Genomic DNA, 8,832 nt, shown 5'->3' on the forward strand with positions numbered 1-8,832 from the left:
TATATATATATATATATATATATATATGTATATATATATATCAAATAACATTGTTATTTGGTGCATAACTTTCCCTTATTAATCCACTGTGTTTATTAGAGCTTGGTTTTCTGATGGTAGTGAATTCCTGCATCTCTATCAAAAGTGCTGGCATATAGGTGTTCTATGACTTAGGCAGGCCCTGTGACTAATGAACAAATCAAATATGTACTTTAAACTACCCTTATTTTCTCAGTTGAAACTCTTTATGATTAGTAGACAAACAATCCAATACTGATGTACATGGGTTTTGATTTACATGGTAAACTTTACATTCATCTGATACACTTCATTTCTGAAGAGTCCTGTAAGTGGACAATTTTCTATAGCATTTTAATCTTTCAAATATTAACTAAACTAGAGTTGATAAAGATAACATTGAGTCGAATGTGAGATAAAGTTATTGTTTATAGTCCTTTCATAAAAATTTCACATTAACATTGGAAAAAATTTTTTAAATGAAAAAAACGTTGTTTCCTCTCCTAAAAATTAAACTCATTTAGCAAAGAGACTATATTGTTTGCTCAACATGTGTAGATTGGATGAATGGATTGAGCTGCTGCTGCATGTTTGTGTTTATATTATCTGAAAGTAATTTAAACTAATAGATCACACTTAATTTGATATTTCACATATATAAATACATACACATACATTTTTAACATTCTACAGTTCTAAATTCAAAAAGGATAAATAAAGGACAAATGACACATTCTCTTTTTAAAGCTTTTTTTCCTATCCATCTTATCTTTAAATTAACTTGTAGGGTCTAAATCAATATCTTTCCTGGGCTTTTGTGACCTTAACTTGATTTGGTGTTTTTTGAACCAATAATGAAAAAACAGTTCATGTTTAGGTTTAGCTCATCAATTTGAACCTACTAAAGGACAAACATATTTCTTTGGGCTGTCAATTGCTTTTAGATGAAAAGTAATCATTTTTTACTTTAATAACATAGCAATGTTGTTTATTATTATTATTATTGTTGTTGTTGTTGTTGTTTGTTTTGTTATAGAACCCTTTAGGTAGTTCTTTCTAGAGTTATTGCTCTTTTTTGTAGATTTTCCTTGCAGGAATTTTAAACATTCAAAAACCATTTTCTAAAATTGTTGAGGGATCTGTAAATGTTAGTCAGTGTGATATTCTGTCATTAACTGCATCAGATTCAGAGAGTGTGTGGGATTTCTTTGTTTCATTCAAAGTCACACATTCTTCATAAAAGAATATATAATTTTCTAGGAAAATATAATTATATTCTTCAGAAAAGTAATTTTTATAATAATAATTATAATAATTACAACAATTTTTCTTCATTGGAAGAATAGACATTTGGATTTGAGGGAATTTTGTGTTCTTTTTAACTATTTATTTATTTATTCAGATTTTATTGGGGAATTGGGGTAGGGGAACAGCGCTGCGGAATCAGGGAAGGGGAACAGACAATGCTGTCCTTTTGTTCCTCAGTCTAGTTGTGGAGGACATCACTTCACTGGCCCAAGTTAGTATTATCATTGCACTCTTCCTGGCTGAGGAAGTCGCTCGCTGGCCATTGGACAGCAACTCACGAAGGCACACGTCAGTTGCCGGGCGAGCCCCACTGCAGCCTATGCTGTCTTCGGCGACTCATGGCAGCCCAGTTACAGGTCAAGCTGTTGTTCACCATCTTAGCTGTAGAGGGCACAGCATCACTGAACCTCATGTGGGATCTGAACCGGGGCCCTGCTGCTCAGAGCTGGCATCCCAAGCCAACTCTTAACCAACGAGCGACTCGGCCAGCCCTCTTTTTAACTATTTTTTTATACTAAATATTCATGTCCTTTTAACTGTTCATATATTATTTAATCTAGATCCTACTCTATCTGGGTCACACTATCTATTTACAGACATTTTTACCTAGGTTAATATTAAAAGGTTGCATGAAGAACAGAACAGTAATGCCCCATCAGTCTGATAGTGCAGAGTTGCAATAGGACTACTATAATTTAGTTCATGCTAATATGGCCTAAAATCACTTTAGCTTTTGAAAATACGTGCTGGAGCATATGATTCATCTGCCCATCAGGATTTAAATGTTTCATTCTTTGTTAAACGCTGATGATTTTCTTTCAGTATTTTTCCTCCTTCTCTGGCTCCTCTGTCACAACATTTCTTTGAGAGTCTCCTTCATGCTCCTCCCACAACACCTTTCCTCTGTAAGTATTTGAAATGATCTGTATGAGACACATTGGAGTGCTTTTAGCTTATCTTGTTGTTTTCCTTTCCTTTTCTTTTTTTTTTTTTAACCAAAGAACTTTGTGAAAGATCTCATCTAGTCCATTCTTAATACGTTTGAATTCAGGGATGTTTTGGTTTGTTTCATTCATTTTTTTCAGCATTTAGATTAATGTCAGGAACATAATAGATGCTCAATTCATTTTTGTTGTAATTGCCCACATTAAAAAAGATTGCAGTATGAGTTTATCAATTGCAAACCAAATGTAAAATTCAGACAAAATATAAACATCCAAAATGTTCCAACTTGAATAGAAAATATCATAAATACCCCACCTAATTAAAGAAAAATATACAAACTACTTTAAATATTAGTTTTTTAGATGATGTTAGTAAGCTACATAATGAAAAATTCAAATCATATATTACATATAAAAGTAAGATAAAAATGTTGTTTTGAGGTAGATTAGAACTACATATAAAGCAATTTGGATGAATTGTTTCAAATCTCATTAACTCATACCCTGGGGTTCTTTTCAAAGCTATAGCTTAGCTCCAAAAGAGAAACAGTTTACAACCTCAGGAGGTTCTTAGGCAAGTTGAGTGCTTTAGAAAAAGAAACCTTATTTTAAATAAATGTTTTACTAGTCAAAATTTTATGAAGTACAGAATAATGGAAGTAAATACACCAATATTTAATAGTCATGGTAACTGATTGAATAACTGATGGACGTTTATGTTTTGCTATATACCTATATTTTATAAACTTTATTTAATAAGGAGATAATGCTCTTTTTAAATCAGTAGCAATTCATTTGAAAGCATATGTAACATAATGCTTTAATTTAAATTATAAAACCTTTTCAAAATTAGTTCAATAGCATTATGTATCATTTAATTTTAGGATACAGTAGTATGATAAATGGCATTATGAAATGTAAAGTGCATATTTTAAATAGTATCATATAACATATGCGCTATTTTTCAGAATCCTTATGTAATCAAAATGTACACTAAATGAAAAACAATGAGTACATAAACAGTGAAAATACAAAATATTCATATAATTAAATTCATCAGCACAATAAATAGTAGATATTATTGAGAATATGAAGGTAAGACTAATATATCTTTAAATTATTTATCTGTGTATTCTTATAATGATCAAAACTAAGCCAAACAGAGAAAGATACTTTAAAGTGCAAATATATGTCACAGAGGATCAATTTATTTTATAATTGATCTTTTATATAAGTTCGCATTTGTTTATTGTGTGTTGGAATTTAAAATTAAGGTGGTGGAAATATCAGATGAATGAGAAAAATAACTTGAGATGTTCAAAAATAAAACATAATGCTTGTTAATGAAACATTACAGATTTAGAAAATATCACAGTTAATTCAATGGGGCCTATACAGAAACATACACAAATGTATATAAATTTAATAGTGAGCCATTGGCACACTGATCATTGGGAATATTTATTTAAAATATTTAGATTGTAGGTAAAGACACACGAGGGAAATTGGTTCAAAATGTTGAAGAACAAAATCTCTTTGGATCCGAGGAATAAGCTAATATTACTGAACAATTATAAAGATAAGGAAATAAGTATGCATGTTAGCCAATATTTTACATTAAAGTCTGAAATTCAATTAAAATTAAAGAGCTAATGCATCTGAGTTTTTATTAATTAAAATGCTCTAAAAAGTTAGAAGAAAAATTCAGAGATTTCAGCTTTAGTAGGAGGAATATTCTGATTTTCTTCCTGGTCCAATTAATTGTGTATTAGAAGTGACATTTATCCAAAACTTAAACTGTCAAAACTGTTTAATGTTTTGCCAAAAATAGATTAGATCCTGTGATTAATAAATGACTAACTCACTGATAAAACTGATGTGTGTTATTCATAACACTTGTTTTTATTTGATGTTTTAGTGTTAACTTGTCAATTGTTTGTCTTATCTCCCTCATAACTTAAGTCCCAAGAATGCTAGTACAATGCAACACTCTAATACCTAGAGCCTAGAGCAATGCCTGGTTCATTTTAAGAGTACATAAATATTTGATGAATGAAGTCTGCATGAATCATAATCATATAAAGTTATTGCAATTTGTTTTGTAAAGTTATATTTATTTTTCAAAACAACTCAGTGCCCGCATGAGATAGTATAACACACCTACCAGGATGATGAAAATAAAAAGATTAACAATGTACACTGTTAAACTAAGGCAATGAATTATGTACAATAATGAGAAGGAATGAGTGAACTTTTTCACAATCAATGAATAACACAGATGAATCTCACAAATATAAGTTTATCTGACAATAGCCAGACAAATAATTGATGTAAAACTGGTAAATCTAAGCAATGGTGATAGAAGTCAGTATATTGAGTTCTTTGGGGATGAACGATGCCTGGAAGAGCACAAGAAGGAGCATCTGGGTATGTTAATTATCATTTTCTTACCAAGCGTGTGGTTCTAGGGTGCATAACTTTGAGAAAAATCTATTGAGCTAAACATTTGTGATGTGTGTATATCTCTGCATGCGCGTTACACTCCAATAGAATTTTACTTTAAAAACAAGGAATTGTTATAAAAATAAGAAACTATTTTCATATTTCACAGGTTAGAAAAGGAGCCACACTGGAACTTTTGCTTAGGATGTAGAGTTAGGTAGTGGTAGGGTCAGTTCCTAAACAATGATTCCTAGAAAAGCATCATGTTTGTTACACAGAGAGGAGGGGAAATGAGGTGAAAACTCACATGATTTAAGAGGTTGGATTCGTGGTTTTTGTAACTGTATTTTAAATGCATGTTTGATAATATATGCCTTGTTTCTAAACATAAGTGGAACGTGAATGCATTTGATTTAGAATAACTGAGAACTATATATTGCAGTTGAAATGACATCTTGGTTTGCGAACACATTTACCCAGTCTTTCCTTGGTTCACGAACGAAAAACATCAGAAAAGAGAACAAAGCATTACCATGTTTTTATAATTACAATGCTAACCAAAAAAAATTTATATACATATAAAATTAGAGTTTTCATTCATGACAAAGCCATACATTTGATAAATTAATGCTGCCAGGCTGCATCCTAACTAAAATATCTGACTTAAGAAACTACTTTAATTCAGGTTACATTTTCATTTGCACTAGTTGGAAGTTCAAAGGCAAATGAATGGGAGATAAGTAACTAGCACAAAAGTAGAAGTGGTTCTTTGCCCACAAAATAGGGAAGTGAGAAAGAAATGACAGTGCACGAGAAAGGAAATGAAGTCATGCAAGAAAGCACCTGCTGTTACTTGTTTTTGGATTTTGTTTGTTTTTGTCTTTTCCACTAATTTACAGGGCCAGGATATAACTTAGAGTGGGCCAAGGAAGTAGAGTTTTCTCTCACTTCACTCCTTCTAAGGTTGATGCAGTCGCCAGAGAATGTGAAAGGACATAAGTACAAAATACAAGCCAGTAGAGGAGACAAATTGAAGATATCCAGGGGTCTCAGTAACTAAAGTGAGGCAAAAGGCATTTCTAAACTCAGATTTAAGTATAGAATTTCAGCTTTCCTCTATCGTTTACTGGATTTTAGTTTGCTTTATGGCAAACACGATCAAACTTCTATTTCTACAATCTTACAACCAGGGAGCTTTCAGAAATCTTACTTTATTTCAGACATTTCCAAGCATGTAGGTAGGAGAAAATATTGGGGTGTTGGAAAAGTCATGATGCATTTTTGCAACATAAAACATAGAAAAATATGTCATGACTTTTCCGACAACCCAAGAGAATAGATGATAGGCCACCAAAGGCGACATTTTATACTTCCAGTTAACCGTGGAACTCATGGAAATGCAAGCATGTGGGGTTTTGAAAATTTATTTTGAATATGTCTTTTTACATAATCATGGATGCACCGAAAACAATGATCAGTTTTAAGTGAATGACAGCAGGCATTAAATTCATGCTGATGCTATGCAACTGAGCTTCTTCATAAATTTTAATTTCTTTAATTCTGTCTTGGGTATGTATGACTTTGGTGCAATGATCCACAGCTCAAGAAAGGCAGTAAGGTGTTCATAAACTGTGACTGTATTTGTAAAAGTATTTGTGCTAGAAAATATTAGCAGCTAATTAAAAAAAAACACAGTACTTGCTCATATAGAAAATACAAATATCATTTACAGTTATTTTAAAATTTGCATTATAGAATTAGCTATGTAATGAAGTAATAGTCTTCAATGGCCTGTCAATATATTGATATTTCTCTGGTCCTGCAGTGTTTACAGATTCTTGAAACATGCTCTCCACACATCTGAGACATTGGCCTTTACTGTACAATCGGCTCCACACTCAGTCACGGGAAGCAAAAATAAAGTTTGGAGCAACACAATGGAATTCATTACCAATTGCAATTGTTTCTGGCCGAGAAATTTAATTGTGGTTTTCGGAGCACAACAAAAGCAGCAGCACAGCAGCATGGCAGCAACTCTGGACTCTGCAGCTAAATCGATGGATTTTCAACCTGAGCTCCTTTTGTCACGAGCAGTATGGTCCTGGGAAAGTCACTTTTTTTCCTCTGTACCTCAGCTTTTTCCTTTGTAAACTAGGGATACTAGTAAGAATACAAAAAATAGGAATACTAATAAGAATCCTATTTCATAGGATTACATGAAAATAAAATGAATTCTTAAATACAAAGTGCTTAGAGTCCTGTCTGGTACATTTAAGGGTATCACACATATGATTTTAAAACATAAATAAGTATATACTTCTAGTCTCTGCTTTCTTCATTTTAATTCACTCTGGGCCAAAATCACGGCCCTGGTGATTGTCTGCTTTCTGGAGAGCTGCAATTTTTCTTTAACTGGGTGGCCAGCCTCCACTACGGAGCTCATGCTATGCACAATTGCTCACTAAGTGTTTCTAAGATCTCTGTTACACTCTGTCATCACGTTATCCCTGTCTGTTAGGAATTCTATTACCTCTTTTAATCTCCCACAAGTTTCCTGAGTTGCATGATTTCCTGATCTATTTGTGTTAAGGCTGCCAGGCAAATCTATCGATCTATCTGCAGTCATTTTTTTAAGCATGCTCTTCATGATAATTACTGTGCTCAGTACTTTTGCCCCTCGTTTAATCCTCACAGTAGCAATTAGGGGGTAGGACCTATCATTATCACTATTTTGCAACTGAGAAAAGTGAGGCTTGTAGAAGTTAAGAAACGTGCCCAAAGTTACATAAGATCGATTAGGCAGAGCTTGCGTATGAACACATTTGGCAACTATGATACCAGGTTTTCTGTGGAAGAGGGAAGTAGGTAATTTGAAATAGTCAGATAGGTACCTTAGCAGTCTTTGAAACCCTTATAGAAAAGTTCTCCTCTGATGCTTATTTGTTCTCCTTCAATCCTTCCTCCTCCTCCTCCTCCTCTTCCTCCTCCTCCTCCTCCTCTTCATTTTAGCATGGATATTCCAGTGATTCTAGGTTGGAAAAACTAGGCCAGTACCCCTTGTTTTGTTACCATTAAACTAAACTTTGCCATTCCCTTAACTATTGCTGAAAGATGCTAGCAGATAGACCTGGTAAGCTAAATAATTGATTCAGTATCCATGAATACAACATATTATTGAGTGCCAGGAATTGTTTAAAATGTGGGAACATAGCAGTAAATAAAACAATAACATGCCCCATTTCCTTAGAATAACAGGACTAAGACTATATATATATACACACTCATAGGTCCTTTAGTCATTCAATGTTGTTTCAATATAACCTTGGTAAAACTGGTTTCACTATCAGTTTCTCTAAAAGTCATAAACCCATCAACGGCATTCAGTGAGGACTTACTGTATGTGTGTGTGTGTGTGTATACACACACACACACACACACACACACATATATATAAATACACACACACACGTGTGTGTGCATCTAGTTATAATATCAGCTAGAGGCATTATATTTTTAAAAAATTGTTACATAGTAATTGACAGTTTTATATGTTTTGTAGTCACCATGATGATGTAAATAATTACAAGGTAATTACAGAACACTTTAAACTGAAGCTTCAAGACATCGCTCACAGTGAACTGGCTCTATTATTATAGCAGACACACGACACAATCTCATCAGCATCGCTACACAGAGGTGGTCAGATGTAATGATCATAATCCCTATAGAAATTTCATGGTATTTAAAGTATAAAAAACCTACTACATAGAAACAGAGGAACAAAAAGTAATGAACTAGTTGCGGATTACCTAAATTACATTGAGGTTCTTAGATGGTGGCACAGAAAGTCATCTGCCAAAATAATTAATGTGTTTATTTATAGGTCTGTCAATTGGAAGAATTCACCATTCTATTTCTGGGGCAAAGTAGCAGGAGCTGCTTGAATAATTTCAAAGAAACGCAAAAAGAAAGGAAAACAAAACAAAACATTTTTCTTGTCATAACTGTGTTTAAGATCCTCAATTTGCCTCTTTATAATAGATATTTGTTGTATCTCAGTCCGATTCAAAAGTTAAAATATTCGGGGCTGGCCAAGTGGCTCAGTTGGTTAAAAGCATGA

This window comes from Hipposideros armiger, unplaced genomic scaffold, assembly GCF_001890085.2.
Source record: "Hipposideros armiger isolate ML-2016 unplaced genomic scaffold, ASM189008v1 scaffold_1525, whole genome shotgun sequence".
NCBI classification, from domain to species: domain Eukaryota; kingdom Metazoa; phylum Chordata; class Mammalia; order Chiroptera; family Hipposideridae; genus Hipposideros; species Hipposideros armiger.